Consider the following 11527-nt stretch of genomic DNA (forward strand, 5'->3'; position numbering starts at 1 on the left):
GCTGAAGCTCCACTAGGACTAGGTGGACAATGTCCCAGGCAGGTGAAACTGACTGGGCAGAGAATGTCAGACACTTGGGTATACAGGTGGCTGCGCTTAATGGAATCTAATTACAGTTTTGATCCTCATTATTCATGGATTCTGTATATGTGAATTTGCCTACTAATAAAATTTATTGTTAACTTCAAAAGCAGTACTTGGGGTACTTTCGTGGTTGTAGACATGCTCAGAGTGGCAAATATTTGAGTGCCTGCACACACGTTCTCAGCTTGTCGAACAAAGCCACACTCTGCTTTCTTGTTTCAGGGGTCACAGCATAAACAAGTGTCCCCTCATTGTCTATTTAGTGCCATGCTTTTCAAGTTTTTTGTGCTTTTTGTTGTGATTTTGCTGTTTAAATTGGCCCCCGTGCACAGTGCTAAAATGCTGGCTGGTGTTCCTGAGCACCAGAAGGCTGTGATGTGCCTTACAGAGAAGATATGTGTTAGATAAGCTTGCTCCAGGCATGAATCATAGGGCTGTTGAACTCATTAGTTCAATGTAAATGAACCAACCATACATATTAAATAAGGTGACTTTAAACAGAAGCACACACAAAATAAGGTGCTGATTGATCAATTGATAAATGGTGTGAACAGAGGCTCGTAGGAACCTAACCCTGCATTTCCCCTAGGAGCAATGGTTCAATATTGGTCAACGCAGTAGGAAACACTCATGGCAGAAATGGTTAATTCAACTGAAAGCTGATGTATGAAAACATCTTTCACATCACTTAATTCCTGGCTTGGAACATCAGAAACCCAAAAGTGGATATACAGAAAGACAAACAGCAGTCAAATAAGAAACAGTTCTCAGATATGAGGGTCTAGGAACAAAAAAGCTACTGCCTTTTTGGCATGAGGCGACAGGAGGCCCAGGACATGCCTTTGAAAGCAGGGTATTTTTCTCGTTATGTGAAAAGCCAGATTGACAGCCTGAACTTTAAGTAATAAAACACCACTGTGGTTTTCCATTCACAATACGCTTCACTGAACACTTAATTTAGAATCAGACAATTATGTTTGCTTAATGCCAATTAATTATTAAACATGTTTATTGAGGTCTGACAGCCATATAAGAGAGTCATCTTTTATATACTGGATGTCTGTTAAGCTTCAATAAATATGTTAGCAATCATTTGGTGTTTAATGTGCATACAATATCGGCTGTTAAATCTCAGGGCTGGACTGGCTGAAACACTGACTTTTAAGGCCCAAGTTGGTAATAGCTGGATCATTAGCCGGGTCTGAAACTCAAGTGTAGTCAACTGAGGGGCCTAAGGAGGTCATTGTGGTGGGGATGGCAGAGTCTCTGGAGAGCTCTTCTGCCTTCCCAGCTGACAGCTCACAAGCTCTGAAGTTGGCCTGCCCAGGGATCGTATCCTGGCTCCACAGTCTGCAAGCTGTGCAACCTTGGGAACTTGTCTGAACTTCTTTGAGCCTCAGTATCGTCCTTGGTAAAAACGTAAAAGTATAGCATCCTCAGAGTTTTGCTATACACATAAAGTGAGAGTGAATTTGCATTAAATGAGCATTTAACTTAGTGGAGTTCAAATATATATGTGTTTGGCAAAAAGAGGAGGGGGCAAACAAAAAAAATGGAGGAAGAGAGATGGTGAAGCAAGGATGAGAGAGAAATAATTTTAAAAACTGGGTGATTCTATCCACTCCCTATGCTCAACATCCCAGCCTAGAGTAAAGTAGGAAAGTGGCTGATGACACATTTATGCAAAATCATGCTGTTCCTGTATATACATAATACTACTGTTCTGAAGCATGTATACAACCATGTGCACTTTTTGGATGATTTTGGCTAGATGCAAGTTTTCGCCTCTTACATGCTGACTTCAGAACCTAACTCTAAGTGAGACGTCGGACTTCTCTAAAAATATTTAGTACAACCCCTGGGCATAAAAAGTGCTTAATAAGTGTTTGCTGCCCTTGAGGTCATTGTTATCATCCTCATCACCATCCTCCGTGTATGTTTCCACACATATAAGCCCACTAGGGAAGCCCGATCTTTTCTCTAAGCTGGAGGAAGCGAGCTCCTGAGCCAACCTCCTCTGAATAATGCAGGCAAATGATGTTGATTTTCCACCTTGGAAAACAGCTATAAAGCAACTGCTCAGGGCACTTAATTCCCTCCAACAGGGCTGTCAAAATTCCACAGCCAGCCTCCCTGAGCCAACCCGCAAAGTGGATCAGTGCCCTGTATAGCACGCGCATTGCCACCAATAGATGCATTCATTTGCTGATTTAGATAGAAATAAATGTTTATGAATGAATTACGGTGTGAGTCGTCAGCTTGTGGAAGAGGCACAGCTGCAGCTGGATGTGGCTGAGGAACACGGCCGCAAAACAATGTGGTAAAATGGCTTTGGGGTGCCCTTCCCCCAACTCTGCCAGGCCTTGCTCAAACTTTGTCCTCCATGAGGCCTGCCCAGGACTTCTGAAACGGAATGACTTTTCCCTTCCTTGATCTCTTCTCAGGCTTCATCTCTCACAGGCCTTAACATTGTCTACGTCCTCTTGTTCTTATTTGACTAGATTCACCCTACCCAATAGACAATGAGAGGTAGCCAGGTGCAGGAACAGCTATTCTCCGGGTGTTATCTGTGTTCACATCCTGCTTCTGCTAATCCTAGCTGTGTGCCCTGGGAAAGCTATCTAACCTTGCTGGGCCACATGTTTGAGCAAGGAATATTCTGTCCCCATTTTCAGATGAGAAGCTGAGAAGTGGGGAGGAAAAGTAACTTGCCTAAGTTACCAGCCTTCTAAATGGCAGAGTCAGGTGTTGAGCCCTGGCCGCTTTGGACTCTGGTATCTACACTGTGTGCCTCTCCCATGACCACTGCAATGATCGTTAAACAGCAGCCCTCTAAAGAATGTGTTCTGTGTTAAGCACTTTATAGAACTTTCTCCATTCAATCCTCACAAAAGGGGAACTGGCCCCCTTGCTATGCCTCTAACACCTCAAGCTTGCTCCCAGGGTCTTTGCACCCCATCCCCTGGATTTCTGACCACCTCCCACCCCACTTCTGGCAGGTGTCTGGGCCAGAGCACCTGAGCAGGGCCTTCCCTGATCCCTCCAATATAAACAGCATCCCCCGCCCTGCCTGGGCTGCACACTCTAGCCTCCTAGCTTGCTTTAATTTTCTACTTAGCATATGTCAACCCCATACATATACTGTATTTCATCAAACATGACTCCATCAACTTTAAGACCCACCACTATGCACCTCTGAAAAGAATAAAAAATGCCAATCATAACTACATGATACCATTGACTGTAACAGACATGCTCAAATGTGAAAAACTGTGCATCTTGAATCTGTGAAATAAGATTCATTTATTTGTTTATTACCTGTCTGCCTCTGCTAGAATGGAATCCCCATGAAAGCAGCATTCAGTGATTTTGTTTACTGTGCTATCCCCAGACCATACAGTCGGTCCTCAAAAATGATGTGTTAAATGAATTGAACTGACTCCCCCCCACCACGAGGTAAGTACTACCATTATCTCCATTATACGGATAAGAACTGAGGCATAGAGAAGTCAAGCAACTGACCCAAGATCACACAGCTAGAAAGCCCATGAATTACTGTCAGATAGTTCAGCACACATTGCTCCCAGAGCCACAATCTTGATAGTGACCCACCAAGCAGTTTTAAAGAAGCTTCAATTTCTTTTTATTTTAATGTGTAATTTGGATACAGTGTACTATAAAATAAGTTGGGCAGAGGTATCTTTCAGAACGAGTACTCTACTAAGAAGTCCAATTACGCATGGTCTATGGGATAAACATCTGAAACCATGCTGTTTTGGTTGCATGGTCCACCCAAGCTACGAGCTCCTGTAAGCCAGGACAGACTCAAATATGGTCTCTGAAGACCAAATGCATCCAGTTTATGGGACAATAAAGCATTAGGGGATGCTGAGCTGGTCTGGCCACTGCTGAACTGGCAGAGCTCTGTCTATAGTTCACAACCAAGATCCCAGGTAGAGCAAGACATGATGGGGCTAGAGCAGGTGAATGGCCCTTACCATTTATGGTAATTTGTAATTAATTTCCATAGTGCTCCAAGGTGAGAGTTTTTCATTAGAGCGCCCTCTTTATTTGGGCTCCTATCAGCTAGGACATCTCTCTGCTCCCTTTGAGACATAAAGTGGAACAGCTTACAAAGAACTCTCTGATCCCTCATCCTGGACCATGACGAACATTCACAGCTGAGCACTCTTTTTAAACAAAGTATACTTTAATTAGTCACCTGCACGCTCATTGGTCTGTCTTTATTGGCTCGTGGCTTTGACTTAATTGGTTTGCTCACTGAATCCATCCAGAAGTCCCACGTCAATAGAGGTATATTCACAGAAGGGCTCTATGGTTTTATGGTGCCAACACCAGATAAAACAGGGGTACTTTAAGACCATCAGCTGGTATAACATAAAGCTCATTATTAAGGGCAAAACCCTGTGTTTATGCAATTTCACAATAGCTAAATTTAAGTTTGGCAGTTGGAGCCCGGGAAATGTGAATGCATGAGACTGGTAGAGGCAGTTGTCTACCCTGAACTTCCTTGCTTTTGGATACATCACCTGCATTATTGGTCTTCTGCACGAAAGTGCCATAATCTTTAAAATGAAGGAAAAAAAAAAAAAAGCAAACAGACAAGAAAACCAACTGCCAGCTGTCCCATTGGGAACATGGGTTACGATTCCTGTCGTATCCTCTAGGTGCTTATTCCACAAGGGGCACACGAAATGTGAGAAAAAGCTTCCAGGATTCCAAAGTAATGCTGCTTGGTGCTGGCACGTCTGGGGTGGTGATTAGGAGGGCTGAATTTCTGGGATCCATCTGCCAGATGCCAGGCTTCTCACCCAGACTGTTGTCTTTGCTGGGGGACACATACCCAGTTCACTGGAAATAGCTGATCAGTAGGAAAGAAGACCTTAAGAATCCTGGTGGAATTCCTGTGGAAGAGGATTCTAAGCCAACATAGGCCCACGTAGTGGTAAAGGCAACAGCAACACTTAGCCTCTGGTGCGTGCTTACTGGTGTCAGGAACTATGCTACCGCCTTTACAAACAATAGGCATGCACACACACCCCCAATTGTTAAATCTCCTCATCCTGCTTTCTTTTCTTCCCAGCCCCAACCATTGTCTAATGATCTTACTTATGTATTTTATTTTCTTATTGTCTGTCTCTCCAACTAGAATATAAGCTCCATGAGAGCGGGTACCTTGTCCTTCTTATTCCTCGATGTATCCTCAGCTGCTAGAATGTTAATCAGCACATAGCAGGTCCCTAATTATGTGTTGGTGAATAAATGATGAAACTTGACAATTCTATGGGAGGCATTACTACTGCCATCGACAGATGAGAAAACTGAGGCCTGGAGAGAAAACTGACTTGCCCAAGGCCACAGAAACTATAACTGGAATATAAACCTGGGTCGAACAGTTTCCAAAGATGGACCTCTCGGGCTGCACTACACTGTGAGTACTCCACTTTGCAATGGCAGGCTGGAGCTGGCTCTTTCTGGAGCGCAAATCTTTCCAAGTTTAGTGACTTCACGTTGGTTGCCTGATACTTGTCATGGAATCTATATTTACACCATGGAAATTGGCAAAGTGCTACAAGCTTCCTCTTTCCAGCTCCCCTCTGGGTATCTGTGATTCAAATGTCACCTGCTAGTTTTGTTGTTTGATTTACCAGTCCTTAAATTCTCAGAGACCTTTTCTTTCCTCCTGGTCCCTTTGCCCCGAATCCGCTCTTTTCTGAATGCCCAGACGAGGAAGCAGGCAGAACTCTAGGGCAGTCAAAGGAATTACAGCTCCTGTTCCGACTAAAGACCCCAGTGTTGTCTGAGCCCTTCCACATAATTGGTCCTTATGCCTCACAGTCTGACACACTGAGAGCCCTGGGCAACCCACAACCCATGGAAAGCTTTTCCCAGGTTGATTTGTGGTGTTGTGAGCGCTCCCTTCCCCTGAGGTCTCCTCTTTCCTCTTAACCTTTAAGAACTATAATTTTTAAGGAAGAAGAGGGTATCTAGTAGGTTTCCCTTTCAAACCTCATCTGGCTTGGATTGGAGGTTTGGCTTAGCCTGGGAGCTCAAGAAATTCTTGGGCACTGGACAGAGAGATGGCAGATGGTGATCGACTCCATGGGCCCCTGTCACAGGATGCCCACCCTGAACCAGGAGCTCCACCCTCCCCCAACCCCAGGTGAGTGCTAAGCCTCTTGCAAACCAGGGTGGCAACAAATCTTTCAAGAGGCTATTTGGAAGTGCTTTATAGCATGTAGGGTTACAAGGCTGCCCACCCTCCCCCAACCCCAGGTGAGTGCTAAGCCTCTTGCAAACCAGGGAGGCAACAAATCTTTCAAGAGGCTATTTGGAAGTGCTTTATAGCATGTAGGGTTACAAGGCTGTAGCTGAAAAAGTGGAAAAATTAGCCTACCCTAAAATATCCGATGCAAATAATTTCTTGTCACCTTGTTTCTTAAATGTAGTTAACATCCAGATTTTGGGCTTCCCAAAATATGGATAAAGGTCATCAGTTAAAATGGCAACTCAGAGATAAAAATCTTCCACTGTAACAGTCACTCACAATATGATGCCATCAGCCCCTGTGTCTGACATGGGAGTTAGGAGTTTAACAACAACAGTTATTAAGTATTCTTGCATTTAACAGGCTTGAACCAGCCCATGAGCAGGACACATGTCCTTTGTCCACCAGGGCTCAGCATCCAACCCTCTGCTCTTTCTGCAGGGGCTTTCCAGAGGCCCCTTGCATTGTTTTTTTACCCCCCGTAAGAACAATTTGATTTTCTAACACCTTTTCCCAAATTTCTAGACCCCCCCCCCCCCCCCAAAGTGGGCTTTTTTTTTTTTTTTTTTTTTGTCTTTTGTCTTTTTTCCGTGTCCGGCAACGGATCGCTACCCTCAGTGTTGCCCCCGTACCGGACCGGGGACCGGCAACGGGATCGCAAGCCTCGGCGTTGCTCCCGCGCCTCGCTCAGCCAGTGAGCGGGAGCCGGTCTGTATGTGGGATCCGAACCCTCGGACGGGAGCGCTGCCGCGCTTCCCAAGCAGCGCACTATCCAGTGCGCCACCGGGCCGGCCCCAAAGTGAGCTATTAATGGCAACTAGAATGGCAGTCAATCTGCGTATTCCTTGTGTTCTTCCTTTTCCTCTTCCTCTCTCTTGAACCTTTTCTTCTTTTCATTCACTTCATTCATTCACTCATTCACTTATTCCATACCATTCCTTCAATAAAAATTTATAAAATAATGTTTATGTATCAGGAATGAGGAATGCTAATTCCTAGGGATATAGCAGTATACAGGTCAAGAAATCGGCCTGCAAAGAGCTTACCCTTGGGGGCGGGGGTGCCACACAATGAGAATGAAGGGGGCATAATATCAGGGCACTGTGGGGATGCACAGCACTAGCACCTATGAGCCAGAGAAGGCTACATTTGACCTATGACCTGAAAGATTTCTATGTCAAGAAATCGGCCTGCAAAGAGCTTACCCTTGGGGGCGGGGGTGCCACACAATGAGAATGAAGGGGGCATAATATCAGGGCACTGTGGGTATGCACAGCACTAGCACCTATGAGCCAGAGAAGGCTACATTTGACCTATGACCTGAAAGATGAGCAGGAGTCTGCAGGGGAAGTAAAGAGAAAGAGTGTTCCAGACAGAGCAAACGTAGGTGCAAATGTCCTGAGGCACAGGCAGTAGAGCACAGCAAGGAGCTAACATGTGCGCTGTAGGGCTCAAGTATGAGGTGACTAGTGGCAAGGATGTGACTAGAAAAGTCAGTAGGGGACGGATCATGGATGCTGAGCATGACAGGGAGGTGAGACTGGATCCTAAAGGTAATGGCAGGGCTTGGGGCAGCAAATGACATGATGAATCAAAAAACAACAACAAAAACACAAAACACAAAGGGTTAACCCACTCTCCACCACACCATCACAGCCACCTTTGAACAGGGGCTTCTGAGTTTCTCTAGAAGTCTGGTGTCATTATCGCATGAGTAATCTGGCCTTAATGTTGAGGGCTGAGGGTGAGGGTGGGGGGAGGACGACCATGACTCACAGGGGCCTGAAAATATACCAGCCCTATAACTTTAGATGCAAATGAGAATAAATGGAATCTCTGGGGCCCACTGTAGTTAATCTTTTTGTGGGGGGTGGGGGAAGAGGTCAGATACTGAGATATGCTGAACATGACAACCTCCTCGCTGCACCTTTTGGCAGGCAAATTACTTGAGGGGCCATGACCATGAGTCACTAAATTCTAAACCTTGGGTGAGAAAACAAAGTTGATGAATGCGTCCAGCTACTGGCATAAAGACCCAGAGTGCAAAGCAAATCATGAAGATCAGACTGTGACATGCAAAAGGAGCCCCGACCTGTGCTTAGTGTTACATACGTGTACACGCAAACACACACACGTGCACACAGACTTACACATTCCCTCCCCTTCTTTCCTTGAAATATCAATTGCAAATGTCAATTTCTAAAATCTGTCATACCTAAAAGGCAAAAAAATTAAAAGCGACCAAAAGATGAGGCAGAAGGGTATTTGGGAAGGTTGAGGGTACGGGATATCTCAGAAAAAAGGGAAATAAAATAAGGGAAAAAATATAAGTCTAAAAGAACTATGAATCCAAAAATCACATTAAAATATTTCAGTGTTTTGTGGATTTATGATGGCTCCAAAAGTCCTCTAGTATTTTGGGGGACTTAAAGAAAACTACCACACACATTTCATTTCATTCTCTTGAAAACCTTGCCCAGCTGTTATCACGTGAGGAAGTGACTAAGGAGGTTTGGCCTTTAGTTATTGACCAAACACCTAAGTTACAGGGCTTAAATCCTTCTAAAGATGCATAAAACCACATAAGAGACCTGATTACCTTGTTCATTGTTAATTAGAACCTTTCCTAGGCATTCTCTCCCACTCCCTATTTCATGACCAGGAATAGTTGAGCCTAATTCTTCAAATGTAGGATAAATCCAAGAGGTTTAAAAAAAATTTTAAGACAGATTAAATGGAGAAGAGACCATATGAAGAAGGCTTCCCAGGTAAGTACATGCCTTCAGATCGAGCCTCTCAATCAAGCTGTGTGCACAGTCCTCTCTGATCTCTTGCTATGGAAGAGTTCTCTGGGCAACCCAAACAAGTCTGTGCAATTTTTCAAGAGTGAGCATCTTTCAAAATGGCACCCGCAACTCGCATCAACAATTCCTTTGTCAAGGAATTTGGTAACATCTAGAAAACATTTCCCCAAGAGAGCCCCCCTCAACACATATACACGATGTAGTTGTCTTGAGTCTAACTCCAGTGTCACTTCTGTTACAAAAGCCGCCTCCGGCAAGGAGCTGAAAGAGAATCTATCTTGGCAAAACAGGAAATTATTTTGGGGAACAGAATTAAACTTTGGTAGTTTTTCTTCTCTTTCTCTGCTGTGCTTTTGTTCACAGCTTCAGCTGGAAGAGAGAGAGTGCATACATTCAGTTTGGAGTTTATGAGTTCATATTTTATAATTAACGTTGCCAACAGGGGAGTTTGATTAATACCAAGCAGTGGATTTTGAGCAATGTTCCATACAAATTGCCAAATTTAGCAATAAAATAAATTGGTTATGTGAACATAATTAGTAGGATGACTACTTAAAATTCAAAACTGAATGTGAATAATTCCAAATCATCTGAGCCACAAATCCATTATTTGTATAGAAGGGCGAAAGTATAGCATTTGGGTTTTATTTTGTCCTCAACCACAATGTTATTCACCACCAAGCTGAACATAATGAAACTTCTGCAATAGGTTGTGACAATATTTTAGAGCCACCCCAAAACACATACACACGACTGTGCACACACACAAAGGGAATGTCATAAAGATAAGAAATGCTAAACTGTGAATTTGCATTGCAAATGTAAAAATCCATAACAAACATTTTTCAACAAATGCTGCATTACATTTTTCTGATGTGTTATACATAAACCTCTAACGCACAATTACACAGCAGAGCTTTTTTTCCTTTAAATATTCACGGTACCTTATTATCGCCCTGGACTTCTCCAAGCCTTTGCTGAAGTTCTTTAATTTCTTCTCCCAGATGTTTATTGCGGTCCTGAGAATCTCTCAATAGTTGTACAAGATTAGCCTGGAAATATCAACACATTATGAAATACAATCAGAAACAGGAGCGGATAAATGTGGGGCTTTATTGAGTTTACTGACGTTGGATTCCAAGCCCAGCTGAACCACAGAAAGCCCATCAGGGTAAATGCACACACGAATATAGCAAGTGTGCACATCACACCAGTACAACTCATGGAGGAAAATGACGTTGGCCATGAACCTCAATTTGAGGATGTTCTTTGTTTCCAGAATGGCTCACACAGGATACTCGGACACATAATGGAGGAGTCAGTCATATTTTTAAAAAGTTTTTTAAGAGCTCATCATTAAAAACATTGAAAATGAACACAGAGTTCAATTCTAAAATTTGGGCCAACATAGGACAAGCTTCATTTTCTTGTTTAGATAGGTTTTTTTCCCTTCAAATATATCTTGTTTAATGAGCTTTTCTTTGCCACCTCAATGCCCTGAATTTCAATCACAATTTTAAGAGGCAGGCAGAGAAGAGGCCAGTGATGTGCAACAATTTCTGAAAACAGGATCCAGAGGTAATTCAGCAGTCTCCCGGGCTGGTTTCCCCACCTCCTTGTTCCCTTATTCTAGCTCACATAGTACCAAACAGCCAGGACTGCAGCTTTCCCTTCCCCTCTTCATGATATCATCTCTTCCTCAGATTTGCCTCCTGCCCACACCCGGACCTCTCTGGCCCACACGAGTGGCTCTCCAACAGCCAGCCGCCTCTTTCAACGCGGCTCCACATCACCCCCGCATTGCCCCTTTTCCTAAAACGCGTGAGTGCCTCTTGCCATATTCCAGACTTGAACCTGGAATTCCTGACTCTCCCCACCCAGCTACACGCTTCCATCCACCCAAGCCTTTAATTCCACCTTGCTCTGTTCTCCAGCACTATTCTTATTTTGCCAACTGTAATGCTCTCAAATTCTCACCTTACTTATCACATTCTTACCTATCCTTAGCAAGAAGCCTGCAAGCTACCGAAAGGCAGAGATTCTGTTTCCTTCTTCCTCGGCTTCCACATGCTTGTGTACCAGCAAGTGTTTTAAAGACTTGTGAATAAAGGAAGGAGGGAGGAAGGGAAGCAAGCAAGCCATCAGAGCATGACTCCTGGAAGGGAATCATTTGGAAAGAGTCATACAAGGGATGTGAAAGACCACCTCGTAGATGCCCTTCATATTGCAGCCAAAGAAACTCAAATCCAGAGATGTTAGGGGACTGGTCCAACTATAGCAGCTGAATTTCCAAAGCCTTCAATGCCAGTGCTTTGGGGAATACTTGATTATATTGGGTACTAGAAAGGGA

General features: G+C 43.9%; 1 protein-coding gene across 1 annotated transcript in view; it reads right to left on the reverse strand.

The window, feature by feature from the left end:
• Positions 1-10250, reverse strand: part of CCDC149 (coiled-coil domain containing 149) — a 48540-nt gene extending 38290 nt beyond the window's left edge. The window contains exon 1 of the mRNA XM_008593619.1: positions 10122-10250. The gene's annotated coding sequence lies outside the window, so the exon portion shown is untranslated. The remainder of the gene's footprint in view (positions 1-10121) is intronic.
• Positions 10251-11527: the final 1277 nt, after the last annotated feature.

This window comes from Galeopterus variegatus, unplaced genomic scaffold (genome assembly GCF_000696425.1).
Source record: "Galeopterus variegatus unplaced genomic scaffold, G_variegatus-3.0.2 Scaffold9408, whole genome shotgun sequence".
Lineage (NCBI taxonomy): Eukaryota > Metazoa > Chordata > Mammalia > Dermoptera > Cynocephalidae > Galeopterus > Galeopterus variegatus.